Raw genomic sequence first — 21,424 nt, 5'->3', positions numbered from 1 at the left:
GGAACCTTTTTGATTGTCTTTTATACTTTTGAGCTTTTTGGTCATTTGCGTCTTCAATTCGTCGAATCTGTCTTTTGTCTTCACCTTTTATTATTTAAACGAATATCTCTTGTAAATAGAACAATTGCAACTAAAAGCTTGTCTTTCTTGAGGAATAATGCTATGAAATATATGTTCGTTTTTAGCATTATCACTCACCCTCATGGCTATTCTGAGGATCAGAATCGTCATGTTCATCATCACGGTGAGGACTTAAAGGAGAAGAGCAGGAAGTAATTGGATATCGAACATGAGCACGAAACAATGCTTGAAGCGAAGTGCGTCGAAGAACATCAAGATTGACTCTAGAAAACATACGACTGAAATATTCTTGCTCCAAAGCATCATAGAAATGTGGTAAACGAGAGGGTGATGATGGAAAAGTAACAATGGGAACAGCAGCAGCAGCAGTACCTGTTGAAGGCGATGTCGATGGAAGTGTGTGAGTTGCCGTGAGGGCAGGTAAGGATGATTGTGCGGTATTATTCTTATATGTAGGGTTGTACATACTACTAGTCAGATTCGTGATATCCCCTTCTGATGGAGGTTGGGTAACAACCGGAGTTGTCACCGGCGAAGTTTCTTTCGAAGCATCCGCCTCCATGACTTTAATCTCATGGGACTCGGACAGAGTAGCAGAACTACCTGTCGGTTTAGCTCTCGCAGAGATATTGCTATCTCCGACTCCTGAAATCATTGATATACCATGAGGTGGAAAATCTCTTTTAGTTAAAGACTCTTCCTCCAGACTCTGAGATTCAGAATCCGGAAGAGAAGTGGTTTGATCCAATGAATCACTTTCATGAATCAAGGGATCAGTCTGCTGGAAGTCTGATAAATATCCCGAAGGATTGTCATGTTGACTTGTTTCCATGGGACGCGGCAGATCTTTCTCATCAAGATAAGCCGGACCTCGAGACCCTGTTGTACGTTGAGGCACAGGAGGATTTCCAGCAGATATGCAGGGTGCCTTTTCAAGATTTTTTGGCTCCCCTTCAGCCGTTCTGGACTTCAATGATTGAGTTTCCTCAATCGATTAAGTCAACGCAGACTTTACGGCAGAGGAAGACTTTACTTCCTTAGATGCCGAAGCACCTTGCTTTGTAGGATTTATTATTAAGTCCTGTTTAGATTGGATGGGCTTAGTGGCCTTTTTACCATCCATGCATTTAGATCTCTTGCCTACCGAAACTTGCGCTTCATTTAGCGTAGGGCTTACTGTTATTATTGGATGTGATACGGAGATGGGTGAGGGTGACCTAATTGGCTCTAGGTCTTGGTCCGTATCACCAACGGTAGTAGTAACTGTTTGGCGGACGATAGGTGTCGAAGTCCTAGATCTAGTTACTCGTTGGGTTGGCGAAGTCTGAATCATCTCATCAGGTATATATCGAGTTCTCTTGGGAGAATGTTCGGGAGACGATTCAGATGATGTTGCTGAAGTGTCGGTGTCACTGCTCAATTCAGGTGTTGTGGAAAGGGTTGGTTCAATCCTAGTTGGAATAGGTTCCCTGATCCTCACGGGTTAAGCTTGGTGTGCTGCCCTAGATCGTTTAAGGTTCACCCTAAGTGGAGGATTAGCTGGTCCAGGTGGTTGTACTACAGGTTCCTCTACAACCTCTGGGGCTGGAACTGCGACGGGTTCAACTTGTTCTTGTTGTACCGGGTTTGGAAGAGGTATTCCTACAGCCTCAAAATAAGAACGCATACGAGCGTCTTGGGGTTCAGCTAGCCTCACTAGCCAATTTGGAATTGGCGCAGTGAATTGATTATCAGATACGATCGGGGAATTCATCTTCAGCTCCGCAAATCGTTTCATCTGTAATCCATGTGTACCTGGTATAAATATATTTTCATTTCTGCAAGCATTTATAGCATCATGGATAAAGATACAGAAAAACATTTCGCAAGGGATGTATGAACCCCTTGGCTTATCAACTTGAGCTTGAACCAAATCCCATATTAGTTCTGCATAGTCAGGAGTTTCTACTCTTATGAAAGAGTAGAACAACTTCAGCATTGGCACTGTCAGGCTATCGGATCCACTCCTTGTCATCAGCAAGCATCGGTTGATGATTGAGAAGATCACGTACCACCTTGAATGCAGATATTTCTTCTGAAACTTAGCCGGAGGAACATTGCGGGCTCTAACATAACCAAGATCAAAGACAGATGACATCATCTGTTGAGTAGCAGGAAAAGCAGGAGCATTCTGCACAACAGGAAGTCTGAATATCCTCCTGAAATCAACTTTAGTGATACTCCTCCTCCCTTGAACTACTCTCAGTTGAAATTCAAAACGAGCTTGTGTTCCCTCTGGATTTTCAGCAATAGGTTGTGTAGCTTCCACAAACCTAATTGTTCTGTTAAGTAGCTCCAGATCTGTTACAGGTACACTGACTGTAGAGTTTAGAGCAGGCCACAGAGTGTGCCTCTCTAGAATTGCAGTCCAGTAGTTGCAGGGAATGTTGGTTTCAGAGTTGATAAAGTGATTGTTCGTTATTTAGCTGTATAAATAAGAAATAGAAGACCAAAAGATATTTAACATAAAGCATATATCTCTATTCTTATTTGCCTTTGAAATCCTTTGTATATGTTTTATCTTTTATATTTTATGATTTTTATGGTTTTTCTAAGATATAAAAATCCTTTATTCTCAAATATGAACAAGTAATTGACAATCATGACATTCATATGATATTCATCACAATACAAATTCATCATGCAAGGTCAATTGTATAATACAAAGAATCAGAACAACACTTAGTCAATTTTTAAAAAACACAATTCAAGCAGATTCGGTAGTCATGAAAACTTGAGATTCTGTAACCAAATAAGCTTGAGTTTTCAGGTCAGAAAGATATAGAATAAACATGTTAAGTGTTTGAAGATAGAAATCAGAAAGTTTCAAGGTACCAAAAGTCAGATTTGGTATCAAGAGAAGAACAGATTCGGTATCTCCAAAATTAACATAAAGACACTCAAACATGCATATTCTATCATGTAAAATCACATCCATAATCAATTAACCACTCAATTAGAAGCAGATCAACATGTTAATCGTATGAACAGACTCGGTACTGTAGATAGAACATATTCGGTACATACAGTATCCATCAAACAATCAATTAAACATGTAATCAAGCTTGGTCAAATGATAGATCAATCAATATAACTCAGAGTAGACAAGAATTCATGTTAATTAACCAAATCAATTGAGTTTAATCAAAGATTAAAAGAATACGACTCAGACTCGGTATAATCAACAAAATTTCAAAATTGAGAGTCACAATCTAGTTATTTTGATCTTTTCTGGTTGAAAAACATTTAATTTTCTCAGATCTACACGTATGTATCTAAAGCAATGATTAAAATGAAATTATATCAAAGATTTGAAGAAACAGAAGAACGGATTCGGTAGATTAGGCAGATTCGGTATGATCAGTAAGACTCGGTAGGTAATTAAGCACCGTAAGAGAGTAATTTGACTTTGACCCTCCTTTTATAGATACCGAAGATAAAATACCGAATGGGCTTTTACCGAATGGGCCTATTTTACCGAATACAGTCCACTTTTCAAAACTTTATTAATTTAACTTCAAAATCTTGACAAATTGATTTTTCTTATTAAAATTCATTTCAATCTTTTCATTAAAAATAATTCTGAGACAATTTTTTGAAAAACTTTGAACTTACCGAATCTGTACTGTTGGATGTCAGATTCGGTATAATGCTAAAAATAGCATTTATTTAGTAAAAAACAAATATTTTTGGATTTAATCTTTTCCAATTTTTATGAATTTTTCAAAATAAGATTTGTACTTAAAAGAACTTTGAATTTGTGAACAAAGTACAAATCTTCAGTGATACCAATTGTTAAAACGGATTGCATACTGAGATGTATACAAGCCTTAGTGAATTATTTCAGATATAAAACAAAGAATTTATGAATTCACTTTTGAAAAACAATATTTTTGATTAATTTTCTCATTTTCTCCCTTTTTCTCCCCCTCAAAATGTGATATACAAGAACGTAAATCAGCATTTTGATAAATTACCCTAGAAAATGAATTAACTCCCCCTTGAAATATGATATCAATGAGTTACCTCCCCCTTACGCAACCATTGAACAATTATATCCAGGAAGTTATCATAAATCTAAAGACTCCCCCTTAAAAGATGATATCCAAAGCATATGAAAGTAGTTGCTCCCCCAAAAAAGTATCTACTCTCCCTAAACACAAGATCCCAAGAATAAGTCCCAACAGATCTAAGGAATATCAAGCACTATACTCTACCAAGCCAATCTCTTTGATCAAGAACTTTAGCCTAAGTTCATCTAAAGGCTTAGTGAACATGTCAGCTAATTGCACTTTGGTAGGCACAAAGTATAACTCTACATCCCCTTTCTCTGCATGGTCCTTAATGAAATGATAGCGAATATCTATGTGTTTAGTCTTAGAATGCTGAACAAGATTGCTTGTTATTGCAACAACACTTTGTGAATCACAGCAAATTGGGGTCTTAGAAAACTTAAAGCCATAGTCTGAAAGTTGAATTTGCATCCACAAAACTTGTGAACAACAATGAGCTGCAGCAATGTACTCAGACTCAGCTGTTGATAAAGACACACAGTTCTGCTTTTTGGATGACCAACCAACTAGCCTATTCCCCAACATCTGAATTGATCCAGATGTGCTTTTTCTATCAACATGGCAACCGCCATGATCCGCATCAGTGTAAGCAGTGAGATTGCAATCGGATCCATGAGGATACCAAATCCCAAGGTTAGGTGTACCTTTAAGGTACTGAAAAATCCTAACAACCGCATTGGAATGAGATTTCTTAGGGTTTGACTGAAAGCGGGCACAGACAATTACAGCAAGTGTAATGTCGGGTCGACTTGCAGTCAGATACATTAAAGAACCAACCATGCTTCGATAAAGTGTAACATCAAAGGGTTCCCCATTAGTATCAGCATCCAGTAAAGTCCTCATTGGGGTTGTCATTGGTTTTAAAGCAGTCATTTTAAAACGTTTTAACATATCATTGATATACTTTGTTTGACTGAGAAAAATCCCGTTTGGTAATTGTTTTACTTGTAACCCCAAAAAGAAATTTAACTGGTCAAGCATGCTCATTTCAAATTTGTTGGCCATAAGGTCACCAAATTCTTTGCATAAGGCCGGAGACGTGGAACCAAAAATAATGTCATCAACGTAAATTTGCACCAAGAGAATGTGACCGTGGTTTTTACGAATGAATAACGTTGTATCAATCGTTCCACGAGAGAATCCGTTGTCCAGCAAATACTTTGTTAAGGTCTCGTACCATGCACGCGGTGCTTGCTTCAGACCATACAAAGCTTTCTCAAAGTAGTATACGTGATTTGGATGAATGGGATCTACAAAGCCTTCTGGTTGATCGACATAGACTTCCTCTTGAAGATGACCGTTCAGAAAAGCAGTTTTGACGTCCATTTGAAACACCGTGAACTTCATATGAGAAGCAAATGCAAGGAAAAGACGAATAGCCTCAATCCTAGCAACCGGAGCAAACGTTTCGTCATAATCAATACCCTCTTGTTGTCGATATCCCTTGGCCACAAGACGTGCCTTATTCCGAACCACAATTCCATCAGAATCCTTCTTGTTCTTAAAAAATCCACTTAACCCCTATTGGTCGTTGACCCGTTGGTCTTGGAACTAATCGCCATACTTTCAACCGTTCAAATTAATTGATCTCTTCTTGCATTTCAACCACCCAGTTCGGATCTAGTAAAGCTTGAGCAACCGTTGTTGGTTCAATCTTACTAAGAAAGGCAGTGTATATACATATATTCCAAGTAGCCCTTCGAGTTGAGACTGGAGCAGATGCATTACCAATAATAAGATCTATTGGATGACTTTTAGTCCATCGGTTGTGTGAAAGAGGTTGTACATCAGTGGTATCCATTGAAACATCAACCATTGTTGACGTTGAGCCTTGATCCGCTTGATCTGATGTAACATGATCTAATGGATTCAATTGATTATCTGGAGAAACAGCTGGAGTTGTATCAACTGATGAATCTTGAATTGGTTCAAGATTATCAGTAACAGGAGGTGGTAGGGAGGATGAAGAAGCAACAGGTGAATCAGTTGGTGTTGTATCTTTATCAAAAAGACTTTGTTGAGTCTCCACAGTAGTTTACTGTGACGGTGTAACCGATACGGCTTGAACATTTGAAATCCGTTGAGGAGCATAAAGACTATCAAATAAGATATCCAGTTCCTCTTATGTAACCGTAGGAACACCTTTCATCGAGAAAATTGAGTTTTGCGCGGAAGAAGAAGTAGCCAGGTTAGGAAAGGGTTTTGAACTGAGTTGTTCAAAAGCCATTCCCGAAAATTCATCGAACTTGACATTGATGCACTCTTTAATCGTTTTTGTCCGTTTGTGATAAACTCAATAAGCAACTTTGTTCGAAGAATAACCGAGAAATATGGCTTGATCGCCATTTAGATCAAACTTTCCGAGGCTGTCAAAATCGTTAAGCACATAGCATATACAACCAAAGACACGGAAATATTTGACATTCGGGCGTCTACCATATAATAACTCATATGGAGTTTTATCAAAACGTTTATTAACAATACAAAGATTTTGGGTATAGCATGCAGTTGAAATGGCCTCCCCCCACATTGTTGGAGGTAGTTTGGAGTAAGCAAGCATCGTTCGAGCTGCTTCGCACAACGTACGATTACGTCGTTTGACTACTCCATTCTGTTGGGGGTCCGATCAGCAGAGAACTGATGTTCAATGTCTTGGTCCTTCAAATAACTATCAAGCAGGTCATTCTTAAATTCCGTCCCATTATCAGTCCGAATGCTCTTAACATGTTTGTTAAAAGAGCGTTGAGTCTTTTTAATGAACTCAATGATAATGGCTGGGGTCTCTGACTTAGTTCGCAAAAGAAAAATCCATGTAAAACGGGTATAGTCATCGACAATGACAAGCACATGTTTCTTGCCACCGAGGCTAGAAATACGCATGGGTCTACATAAGTCCATATGCAATAGTTGCAAAGACGATGAAGTACTGGGGTTTTGCTTAAGTGGATGATTAGTCCGTTTCAGCTTACCCGTCGCACATGATGGACACACATGATGCTTATCATAGTGAAAGGTTGGAATACCATCAACTAAGTCTTTAGAGACTAGTCGATTGATACCCTTGTAATTCAGGTGTGACATCCGATGATGCATAACCATGAATTTTCTTTGGTAGAACGAGTGGCCAAACACATGGTTGTATGTGAAGGTGCATCATTGAGGTTAATAGTGTATAGTGAAGCACAACGTTTACCAACAAGAAGATCATTTCCTTCGGTTGATTGCACTGAGCATTGTCGACGTTCAAACAGAACTTTAAGATCTCCATCGCAGAATTGACTCACACTAAATAAACTGCACCCCAAACCTTCAACATATGAAACCCGTTTGATTGTAATGCCATTTTGCACAAAATCTCCGTAACCCGTTATCGCTGCAATCTCATCATTTCCAAAAGTAACTGTTCCTAGGAATTTGTCAATGAAGTTGACAAGCAAGGATTTATCGCCCGTCATGTGTCGAGAACAACCAGAATCAATATACCAAACACAGACATCGAAACCCTATAAATGTGAATTTCCTAGAGTTTAGGTACCCAAAATTTCTTGGGTCCTCTACGGTTAGTACCAACAATAAACTTTGGATCAACGATAAGATAATCACGTAAAGCATCATGCAGTTTAAACAATAAAGCATCATTTAAAACCACATTACATGAAGCATCATACGCAATATCAAGTTTTACATCTTTATCAGAAGTCTTAACACACAACTTATTCCAAGTAGATGTTTTGTTCACAGATGAAAATTGAAAAACATGAGATGATTTCCTAGGCCGACTAGCCGATTGCGTTGGTTTGGTTGCTACTTTCTTAGTCGTGGACTTAGGAACCCATACAGATTTGTAATTCAAGTTTGGATTATGACCTGTGACACGGAAAACACCTTTGTTAGTTAGACGTCCAAACTCTTCAGTTGACACATGAGATGATTGATTTTGCAAAATTTCCAATTTGATTTTACGTTCTTTTGCATCATACTCACTTAAATCAGGTTTAGGACTTATGTGTTGTGTGGACTTAACTGATATCATTAAAAGACTCGCTTTTGAAGTTTTTGTCATTGGAATCATAGGAATCTTTTCAGTTGACACGGAACCATCGGGAGAATGAACCTTTTTGACAACAAATTGAGTTGTAGAAACAACTTTTAAACCACGATTGTCAAATTGAGAACGTAGAGGATTTTTAAGAATAGTAATGGGTTTTACATCCTTAGATGTTGTTGTTACCTTCCCCTTCTTAGTAATCCCACCAATACATTCAAGCATATTGGTTTCAACATTAGACGATTGCTTAAGTGTGTTAGCCTGTTTTAGTTGAATTATCTTTTGTTTTAAGCTTTTAATCTCAAGACATAATTCTTCAGCAGAAACTATCACTTCACCCTCCTTAAAAGCATTGGAACATTCTTTCTTAGGCAGTGAAGGCAATTTATCACACAGAGCAAGCATTTGTTCTAATGATTGGCACTTAAGTTGCAAGTCAATATTCTCCTTTTCTAGTTGAGCTACTATACGATTCAAATTACGTATAGCAGGTAAATGCAAATAATAATCGTGCAAAGGATCAAGTTGACTTTTAAAATCTATCGAAGGTTCAATGATCGGTTCAGTATGAGGTTCTACTTTTTCATCTAAAGAATTTTGACCTAAAGATTCTGTCTCAAAGAAAACAGTTAGTTCATGTGCTAGGTCTTCACGAAAAACATTATCAGAACATGCAGGTAAAGCAGGTAGAATTGGTTTCACATCAAAAGTAGGTTCATCAAACACCTCATCTATGTTAACAATGCTAGAACTAGGTTTGTTAAACACGTCATTCTCAAGCATCAAAATGTATTTCTCTAGCATTAGTGTAGGAATGTAAACCAATCTACGTGTCGGCACATAATTAGCACATTGCACATTCTTTTCAGTTTCAACAAGTTCTTTCAAGAAAGCAGGATTTGATTTACCCATTTTTGCATTAATTTTCTCATACATTAAGCTAATTTGATGGTATTTTTTAGATTTGCGATTAACAATAATATCATCAAAATCAGCATCAGAAGAATGCACAAAATGTGGTGGTAAACCAGCTTGAAAGTAATCAGAATGATATAATCTTGGAATCTTTTTGGATGCTCCATCTAAGATCTTAGGATCTTCAAAACCCAACCCCCACTTTTCACCATGAATCGTTTTTGGTCTATTCATGAAAATCATTTGTTTTGAAAGTTCCATATCCATGATAGCTTTGGATTGCTCTGTTCGATAGAGTTTTTCCTCATATCGAGCAAGTTGAGCTTTTATTAGAACAGACTCTTTTGACAACGAAGAGATTTCAGTGTCTTTTTCAATTATTGCATTTTTCAAATGAATAATTTTCTTGTTTAGCTTAGAAAGTGTGGGTTCATGTTGGTTTTTTAAATCAGAAAGATCTTTTTCTAAGAATTGAACTTTTTCTGCAAGTCGTTCAGATTTTAAACGATAATCAGTTCGTTCGACTTTAATCGGATGAATTGTCTTTTTAAGATCTTCCAACTCAGATTCCGAGGAGCTGAGTTGGACGGTCAACTTTTGCAATTCCGATTGTAATTTGGATGAAGATGGTTTGGTCTCAGAAAGTTTGATTTTATCTTTTAAGACCTTGTTTTCAGATTTTAAGCCTTTGACTTCTTTTGACATTGAGACCAAATTCTTCATCAAGTCATTTTGCATTTTTATAAAATCAGGTGAGATTTCAGTTGATTGTACCTCATCATCGTCAGATGTTGAGTCAGAATTCTCCAATGCTTCCTTAGCTTTGATGAGCTTAGTCACCTTGCAAACATTTGCATGTTCCAACTCTGAGTCTGAATCATCAGTCCAGTTAAACCAAGTATCATCAACTGGTTTCAGCTCTCCCCCAGTTTCCACAATCTTAGCCATCAACATTTTCTTCTTGTAGTAAGTTGCGTCCTTCTTCTTAGGCATCTTGCACTCACGAGAGTAATGACCAGCTTTGCCACAATTGAAACAGATTGAATCTTCCTTCTTGGAATCATCAGCACGTTGTTGTTTGGATTGATCAGCTTTCTTGTAGTACGAGGAAGATGATGAGTGTTTGCGTTGATTGCTTGATTTGCCTTTAAACTTGTGTTTGTTCAAGGCGTTTGTGAACATGGCTACCATCTTGACTAATTCAAGGTGTGAATCATCAACATCGGAAAGATTCAACTCTTCATAATCAGTTGATTCTTCAACAAGCACTTTCTTGGACAAGCTTTTGGAAGTCGTAAAAGATTTGCTCTTCTTTTTGGCAATTAGGGCAAGAGGATCGCCCGGAGAAGACTCTTTCCTTCCTTCTTGAAGTTTAGACACTTCAGGTTGGTAATGCATAAGAACTCCAACAAGCTCATGAATAGTCAACTTGTCAATCTCTTTGGTAGATCGAACAATGGTTCCATAAGGAAGCCAATCAGCATTGAGCTTTTTGAGGAATTTTATGTTGACTTCAGCATGTACTTTTACAATCTTACAACTTTTCAACTCATTGAGAACACCATTGAAATGACGGTAGGTATCCTTGAGTAGTTCTTCTGGTTCCTGCTTGAAATCTTCATACAATCCCAGAGCCTTATTCAATTTAGTAACGTCTGACATGTCATAACCTTCTTGTTGTCGTTTGATCTCACCCCATATATCTTTTGAAGTAGTGTTGCTATCAACATTTTCAAATAGCTCATATGGGATAGCTTGCATGACAATATTCTTAGCCTCTATGTCACCCTGAGCTCTTTCACGTTTATCACCAGAAAGTTCATAGACTGGAATTGGCATACCAGTATCCGGATGAAAATCAACAACTGGACCATCTCTCAGAGAAGCTCAAATATGTTTAGCTTTCTCACCCTTATAGTCTATGTACCGAGTAATACAATAAAGCCACTGAGTGTACTTGCCATCAAACAACACTAGAGGTCGGGAATCTGATCCAATGATAAGAGTATCTGGTGTAGACATCTTAATTTGAGGTAGATTCGGTATAGATTCGGTATTAAACACAATCTATGATCAGGGTTTAGTATAAAATCTAACAAGAATGTCAGATTCGGTACAGTAGCAGATTCGGTAAGTGGTTCGGTACTGTAGCAGATTCGGTAACAATTCGGTATACCAGATTCTGTATCAGAAACTGATAAGAATCACAAGTAACACACCCAAATTCGGTATGGATTCGGTAACCACACAACTTGAAGCCTCCGAATACTTAAAACCAAAGAATTAAGTGAAACCAAGATTCTGATTCAGTAAATGACTCGGTAGTCAAATTCTGTAAAATAATATGTGTAAACTCAATCCAATTCCCTTGAATTAGATTCTGTAACCTTGCTGCACAAGAAAACAAGTTAGTAACAAACAGAATATCAATGATACCGAAGATTCAGGATACCGAATGTCAACTGTAGCAGTTGACAATACCGAGTCTAAGTCTAAAACTTAGAAATATAACAGAATCCTTTCTCAAACCACACCAATTAGCTGCGTATGATTAAACAGAATGTGAGAGAATCACAAACACACCCCAATATGCAACACTTAAGATGAATTTCCAGTATTGAAGTAGATTCGGTATGACAGTTACGATACCGAATGTTGATCAAATCTTCAAAACTTGAATAATTGGAGAAATTGAACCGACAGAAATGTGATTTAACACCTTACGAACACAACTAAATCTTTAAATCTTCACAAAACACCAGAATCAAGCTTGAATTAAGCAATACCGAGAGTTTTAGCCACAAACTCTAAAAATCAACTTGATTCTCCATAATTGAAGTTAAAAAGCTGTAATGATGATCAAAACTCTTTCTAATAGACCTAATACACCTTCGATGAACTTATCACAAGAATCTGAACGTCAGATTATCAAATTTGATAATACCGAATCTGATTCATTTTACCGAGAGTATTCAGATTCTGTAATCTACAATCTTTGGATCGATATAGTGATGTAGAATCACTTCCTGGATGCTCTGATACCAAATGATAGGTCAGATCATGTTGAGATTGAGAGAAAAGATAAGATAGAGTGAGATTCGGTATATAGGAAGAAGACTCGGTATGAGAGAGAATCGGTAAAATTACATTCCACAGCTTCTAGAACTCAGTTACAATGCAATGGCTATCTAATTAGGACTACTTAGGTTCCTTATATAGCCCTCTTCTAAGGAACCTTCATTTAAAGCTTAATTCACATTAACACTATACAACTTCGGGGTCCTATCAATATCCTTAGTCCTCTTTTCCATTCGTCTCTTGACAGCATCTATCTTTGCAGAAATGGAATTGAAGTCATGGCTAGAATCGGCTCTAGCTGCTTTAGATGATCTAACGATATCTTTTTCTTGGTACCACTCATGTGAGTGGGAGGCAGTGTTATCAATAATTTTATAAGCGCCAGTTGCTGTTTTCTTCATAATGGAACCACCAGCTGCTATATCTATGTCTTTTCTTGTAGTGATGTCGCATCCTTGGTAGAATATTTGTACTATTTGACAGGTGTCTAAACCATGTTGCGGACATCTTCTTAATAACTTTCCAAATCTGGTCCACGCTTCATATAAAGTTTCATTTAGCTTTTGTGTGAACGTAACAATTTCTCCTTGAAGTCTCACGGCTTTAGATGCCGGAAAGAATTGTTTAAGAAATTTTTCAACTAAAACGTCCCATGTATCAATCGCCCCTTCAGGTAACGATTCTAACCAATCTTTGGCTTCTCCCTTTAAAGTCCAGGGAAATAACATGAGATATATCTGTTCATCCTCCACTTCTCGGATTTTAAATAGAGTGCAGATCCTATTAAATGAACGAAGATGTTCATTTGGATCTTCCTTCGGCGCACCACTAAATTGGCATTGATTAGTTACCATGTGTAGGATTTGTCCTTTGATTTCATAATCTGGCGCATTAATGTCTGGTTGAGTATTTGCATGACCTTGGCCAGTGCGTTTAGCTCGTATTCGGTCTTCCATACTTAGAGGTTCCAGATTCTCCATGATTGAATTTATTGAATCTGAATCACTAGACGATTCTGATTTAATGGTTGGTTCCTCTACAATCTATGTTTAAATGATTGGTGGTTCTGGAGTTAAGATTAATGGTTCAGGATCTCTGAATTGTCCCTGAATATCCTCCGGATTCTCAATTGTGAGGTCGGGTTCAAAAAATGGATTATCGGAAATTTGAATTGGAGTACTTGGTTGACTAGATGACGATTCTAAAGAAAAATCAACAGCGACAATATTTGCTAGATGTCTTGATCGAGTTACAGGTGGTGAACGTACAAAAGGTGGTGAACGTTTTGCTCGGTGCATTCACTGAATATCCTATTAGTTATAAAAATTAAAAATTATATAAGTTATCAAATTAATAGACTTTTCTGATTTTGTCCACGTTTCGAATAGTCAATAGATGCAGCAGGGAGCCAGAACCCTTTAAATCGGAAGCTCACAACTCAGCCACTAACAAATTCAACTATTACTACGAACCAGAAAATTTGGATGTCTATCAATTCAACCACTTAAAATAATTTTTCGTTGAAATTTAAAGAAATTTTAGAGAAGAAATAGAAAATTCTATGTCCTAAAACTAGATCGTTGAGAAATAAGAAAGAAAAAGAGCGCGTCGAAAAACGTCGAAAAATAAAAGGTCGAAAAATAATAGGCGTCGAAACTTAAAAAGGAACTAAAAAATGATAATTAAAAGTTGCGTCTAAAAATATTAAAGCTTAAAATGAATTCTATATTCAAAAACGGCAATTACTTAAAAAGGTACTAAAATATAAAAACGGCGTCGCAAAATTCTAAAGCACCTAAATCTTAGTCTAAAGAAAAAGTACTTAAGGGATTTTACGGCAAGGCCTAAAAATCTAGAAATAAAATAACTATGGCAAAAACTATGTCTTAAAACTAAATACGAGCCAAAAATATAAATATTACGCTAAAACAAACAAAAAGATACAAAATATAAAAAATAATCTTAAAATTGCAAAAAGTACAATTTTATAAAAATATTATTTTTATATTATTTATTTATAAAAGCTATTAATTTTATATATTTATAAAACTAATTAAACTAAATATACAAATTAAATACTAAAAACTAAAACTAATTAATTTAAAATTAAACCCTAATTAGGGTTTTAATAATAATAATAATAATAATAATAATAATAATAATAATAATAATAATAATAATAATAATAATAATAATAATATACTCCGTAATTATTGCAGTAATCAGTCAAACTGTGGCGTGTCAGAACCAGTCATGCGATCACATGGATTTTTGCCTTCGAGTTCATGCGATCGCATGGAGTAGGGTTTTGGGCCAGAGTTGGGCTGCTATAGTACCGGGCCTCGTGTTTTTACTTTTTTTTATATTTTTGAATTTTTAATATTTAAAAGTATATTTTTTTATACAAAGAACTAAATAAATATTTATATATATATATATATATATATATATATATATATATATATATATATATATATATATATATATATATATATATATATATATATATATATATATATATATATATATATAACGTTGCGCTTTCGGCGTTTAAGCAAGAAGTTCCCCGGCAGCGGCGCCAAAAATACTTTAGATTATCAAATAATGATAATCTAAAATATATTGTTTACACACGACCATTACATAATGGTTTACAATAAGAATATATTACATCAAAATAAGTTTCTTGAATGTAGTTTTTACACAATATCATACAAGCATGGACTCCAAATCTTGTCCTTATTTTAGTATGCAACAGCGGAAGCTCTTAATAATCACCTGAGAATAAACATGCTTAAAACGTCAACAAAAATGTTGTGAGTTATAGGTTTAACCTATATATTTATCAAATCGCAATAATAGACCACAAGATTTCATATTTCAATATACATCCCATACATAGAGATAAAAAATCATTCATATGGTAAACACCTGGTAATCGACATTAACAAGATGCATATAAGAATATCCCCTATCATTCCGGGAAATCCTTCGGACATGATATAAACGAAAAGTACTAAAGCATCCGGTACTTTGGATGGGGTTCGTTAGGCCCAATAGATCTATCTTTAGGATTCGCGTCAATTAGTAGATCGGTTTACTAATTCTTAGGTTACCAAGCAAAAGGGGCATATTCGGCTAAAATCATTCAACCATATAATGTAGTTTCATTTACTTGTGTCTATTTCGTAAAACATTTATAAAACTGCATGTATTCTCATCCCAAAATATTAGATTTTAAAAGTGGGACTATAACTCACTTTCATAGATTTTTACTTCGTCGGAAAGTAAGACTTGGCCACTGGTCGATTCACGAACCTATACAAATATGTACATATATATCAAAGTATGCTCAAAATATATTTACAACATTTTTTAATACGTTATAATGTTTTAAGCTTATTAAGTCAGCTGTCCTCGTTAATAACCTACAACTAGTTATCCATAGTTAGATGTACAGAAATAAATATAAATGATCTTGGATTAATCCACGACCCAATGTATACAAGCCTCAGGCTAGATCACAACTTAAACTATATATATTATTTTGGAATCAACCTCAACCCTGTATAGCTAACTCCAACATTACTGTATATAGAGTGTATATGGTTGTTCTAAAATATATTATATAGATGGGTCGATATGATATGTCAAAACATTGTATACGTGTCTATGGTATCCCAAGATTACATAATATATAATAGAATACATGAATAATACAATATAAGTTTGTTAAGTTATGATAATGCTAAAAACGAACATATATTTCATAGCATTATCCCTCAAGAAAGACAAGCTTTTAGTTGCAATTGTTCTATTTACACGTGATATTCGTTTAAATAATAAAAGGTGAAGACAAAAGACAGATTCGACGAATTGAAGACGCAAACGACCAAAAAGCTCAAAAGTACAAAGTACAATCAAAGTGACTCAAATTATTGATGAGAAACGTCTCAAAATTACAAGAGTACAAGTCGCAAAACGCAAAATACAAGATATTAAATTGTACGCAAGGACGTTCGAAAATCCGGAACCGGGACCAAAGTCAACTCTCAACGCTCGACGCAACGGACTAAAAATTACAAGTCAACTATGCACATAAATATAATATAATATTTAAATAATTCTTAAAATTATTTATATATTATATATTATATTTAAAACCGTCGGCAAGATAGAAACAAGCTCATGTGAGCTGGAAAAAGAGGCCATGCGATCGCATAGCCTGGAAGCTATAATTCCATGCGATCGCATGGCAGTAGGTAGCAAGCCACATCTATAAATTTCGCGTGTTTTGGCTCAGTTTTATATACCATCTATCTATCTCTCACTCGTAATATATATATATATATATATATATATATATATATATATATATATATATATATATATATATATATATATATATATCATAATTTTAATTTTAATTTTAATTTTAAATTCTAATAATAAGGGTATGTTAGCGAATGTTGTAAGGGTGTAAGTCAAAATTCTGTCCGTGTAACGCTACGCTATTTTTAATCATTGTAACTTATGTTCAATCTTTTTAATTTAATGTCTCGTAGCTAAGTTATTATTATACTTATTTAATGCCGAAGTAATCGTGATGTTGGGCTAAATATTAAAATTGGGTAATTGGGCTTTGGACCATAATTGGGGTTTGGACAAAAGAACGACACTTGTAGAAATTAGACTATGGGCTATTAATAGATTTTATATTAACTAAATGATACCTCGTTAATTTAATATATAGACTTATAATTTGACGTATTTATGTATAACCACATACGCTTGACTGGGTACGGTGGGCGGGATATCTATAAATACCAATAATTGTTCATTTTACCGGACACGGAACTGGATTAATAGTTAATAGACTTGTTGAAACAGGGGTGGATTACATTCAAGGGTAATTGGTGTAATTGTTAACAAAGTAGTAAAACCTTGGTCTACACGCAGTCGATAACCTGGTGTATTCATTAAACAAAGTATTAAGACCTTGTTACAATTCGAATCCCCAATTAGTTGGAATATTTGACTTCGAGAATAAGAATAATTTGACGAAGACTTTCGCACTTTATGATTATGACTGATGGACTATTATGGACAAATCCGTATGGACATATCGAATAATCCAGGACAAAGGACAATTAACCCATGATAATAAAACTAAAATCAACACGTCAAACATCATGATTACGGAAGTTTAAATAAGCATAATTTATATATTTCATATTTAATTGCACTTTTAATTATCGCACTTTTATTTATTGTCATTTTATTTAATTGCATTTTTAATTATCGTACTCTTTAATTATCGCACTTTTATCGTTATTTACTTTACGCTTTAAATTAAGTTATATTTATTTTTAATATTTTACATTAGGTTTTAACTGCGACTAAAGTTTTAAAAATCGACAAACCGGTCATTAAACGGTAAAAACCCCCCCTTTTATAATAATAATACTACTTATATATATTTTTGTATTTTTACAATTATAAGTTAAAAATATAGCGTTAAGCTTGGCTAAAGATCCCTGTGGAACGAACCAGACTTACTAAAAACTACACTACTGTACGATTAGGTACACTGCCTATAAGTGTTGTAGCAAGGTTTAGGTATATCCACTCTATAAATAAATAAATCACTTGTGTAAAATTGTATCGTATTTAATAGTATTTCCTTGTAAAAATTAATAGTATTTTATACCCCTTCGCTTTAACATCAGGCAACCTAAATCAAGGGTCACTAGGTCAGTAGGTTGTCTTTATAGATTCTAATAGTGCATAAAACAAGTTTAAGTGTCATCATCATCATCGTTCATCATCATAAAAGCTAAGTAAGTTTGACAAGAATAGAGATCGAAATAATAGGCTGATTCGATCAGCTGCTACGACGTCTACGTAAATCAAAAAGGCACATAGTCAGTGGCTATGGCTCCGTATATGAGTCCCGTAACACTGACCAATTTTCAGAACCTAACTCGTCTTCGTTTAACCGTGGCGACGGTTTAAGTGCGAGTAGGTCAGAAATTTTAGCACAACGTTAATAGGGTGTAGTGACTCTCGGAGGGCCATAAATCCTAAACCGTAACTCGGATTAAGACGAGGTCTAAACGGAAAATCATCTACTCGAAACGAACTAACTGAAAATTGACTTTCCAGTAGCCCATGTGTTTGATCAAATACGAAAAACAGTAGGTAAGTGCTCTGGTGGGGTTCTTAATGTTTGATGCTCATCACGGTTCTCATCCTTGATGCTTGTAGCTTCAAGTGTACAACTCATTGATGGGTTAGCATCACCTTGACTAAGTTTCCACCATCAACACACAATATGTTAAGACCAAGTAAGGATACAACTCAATCAAGAGTCTTAGATGGATGATGAACCAAGGTTACATCATATTCTTAGTCTTAACACAATTACAAGTCACATTTACAACTAAAGCTACAAACTTTACATCAATCAAACAAGTATGAACACAATCTAAGTAAAATGAGGTGATGGAACCCTAAGCTAGAGAGCTTGGATCCTATTCACACAAGTTACAAGGTTGCAAAGCTAGAAAGCTTGAACCTTTATTGTTCTTGAAGATCTTGAAGCATAAAGCTTGGATCTTTAAGTTACATGAAGATAACAAACACAAGTTTGAATCTTTTTAACAAAATATCAAGATCATAAGTTAGAAAACTTAGATTCAACAATAAGATATGAAGATTCAAGCTAGAAAGCTTGCATCTTGGTTGTTCTTGAAGATCTTGAAGCATAAAGCTTGGATCTTTAAGATACATGAAGATTACAAACACAAGTTTGAATCTTTTTAACAAAATAACAAGATTAAAGTAAAAAAGATTTAGATCTACAAAGTAGGTGAAGATTCAATGCTAGAAAGCTTGAATCTTCCATGTTCTTGAAGGATTCAAATCCAAGTTTGAATCTTACAAGATATAATCAAGATCAAAGCTAGAAAGCAAGACCTTTAATGATGATGATGACCACGAAAATGATAAGAGAAGAAGAAAAAGAAAAAGATCAAAAACTTACAAGTTTTAGAGTGAGAAAGACTAGAGAGAAGATAGGAGATTATGTGTGTGTGAAATACAAATGAGAGCAAGTGTAAAATGGATGAAATGAAGCTAGTATTTATAGGCAAAATGAGGATAAGGTGGTGATGGTGGTCGTGGGAATGAGGGGGAGCAAGGGGGACAAAAAGCTACTTTATGGTTAGTAGTTGTCTAAAGTAGGTACTTATGCTAGGATCCCATGTAACATTATGGATAATACTTGACATTTTTGCTAGCATGTTCCCTCTAATTAAATGGGTAATTGTCTTATATATTAATGGATTACTAGTAATTAATAAGTGGGCTAATTAATTGGGCCACTAGCTAGAGTAGGGTGGGCTTAAGTCCAACAAGGTAGAAAGTCCAACAAGACTAACTAGTAAGCTTAATTAAATTTCTACGCGTAATTAAGCATCCAAAAACTCAGGTAATTATTATTATAAAATAATAATTAATATTTCGCAGTCATAATATTCCGGTTACGACAAAAGTCAAACGTGCGCGCAGTTCGCGATTTAATCGAAACGTTAAGCGACACCAACGGTCATAAAGGCTTCCGATGAACAAGTTAAGTATCCTATGTACTCTAAGGCACGTTTTAACATATAATTGGAAGTAAACCACGTATATCAAGTTTCCAGAGTATAAAGTAACACAGTACGCACAAATACGTAGTTTCGCAAAAATACAAGGCACGAAAGCAAGCTAAAAAAGTCGGGTCGTTACAAACACCATGGCCAAGTCAAGTTGACTTCCATGAACATGTTCGGTTATCCTAATGGTCCAATCCTTTATGTGTTTAAACAAACATTTCCTTAATTAACCAAGAATCCCTCAAGCGGGGTGTAATGCTTGAGACCGCGTTATGGTGCATTGTACTAATCAGCACTGATCGGGTTCCATGACCTTACTTAGCAGAGGTACAGCTTACAACAACCGTTGTGCTTCAGCATGTACGTACGAAGTTTATATGCTTGGTGACTGCACTAGCATGGTCTGGGACCGACAATATACTAAGGGTCTAGTTAGATGTTTCACTACGAAAGAGTCCTTAGTCGGAATCCAAAGCTTGATAGACTTACTACAACTGATGTGCCTCAGTCGATCTTATGTTGTATCCGATAGACTTCTCTTACCAAGGGGTGACACAGATATTGTACTCTGAATAGGGGTTCGCGACTTCCCAATAACAGAACTAATAACTACTTTCTATTAGTTAGAAAGGCGATTGAGTTTAAAGCATAATCGGAAAGCATTTTGACAACATACACAAACCATAATATTATTTCGGCATTATAACTGGTTACATCATAGCATACACTAAAGATAACTACTCGCTAATCATGGCAACAACGTCACAGAACATAATGATAGAAGATATTATATAAAGATAAAGGATAGAAGTACCTGTGGATTAAACGAGTTCTGAGTACAAAAGTGACAACTTCAAACTCCAGACGGCTCCTAATACAATCTTCGGCATTCTTCTCCGGGTACTAGATTCCTCGCACGGAGTCGAAGATCTTGAGAGTATGACTAATATTGTACATGAGAGAGACAGAAGCGAATTGAAGTGCGTGTTGGAATGAATGACAAAGACCCTTTAAATAAGCTTGAAATTTGCCTACAAATGGCTGGCAGGCCGTTTGGCAAGCCGTTTGTAGGGGCCGTTTGCCAGGCCAGCCCTTTTAACGTGCCCGTTTGATCTGGGTGTATGGTAGGCCGCTTGCCATACTGGCAATCCATTTGGCAACCCGTTTGGCTTGCTGATTCGCTGGATCGTAACTTGATTTCTTGTCTTTCATCATTTTCGCTCTAGAATCTTCGTTTTAGCTCCGACTCTCTTGATTCTTTTTGCACCGTCTTCGTAATTACTTGATCTTCAATTCTAGCCGACGAAGCAGGTATTTTGCCGATAAAATTCGAATCTTTCTTGTTTTTGGGCCTTAATACGGGGGTAAAAAAGTGATTTTTTAGCCGATATCAAATATCCCACACTTATACTTTGCTTGTCCACAAGCAAACACTCATTTTTACCTTAAGAAATCTTTTCAAAGTTTCTTTTCTAATAGCCTAAGAGGTTTGCTTTTTATTATAAGAGCGAAAAGTAAGATGAGTTATATAT

This window comes from Rutidosis leptorrhynchoides, chromosome 2, assembly GCF_046630445.1.
Source record: "Rutidosis leptorrhynchoides isolate AG116_Rl617_1_P2 chromosome 2, CSIRO_AGI_Rlap_v1, whole genome shotgun sequence".
In the NCBI taxonomy this organism is placed as follows: Eukaryota; Viridiplantae; Streptophyta; class Magnoliopsida; order Asterales; family Asteraceae; genus Rutidosis; species Rutidosis leptorrhynchoides.
Note: the sequence above shows the minus strand (reverse complement) of the source record.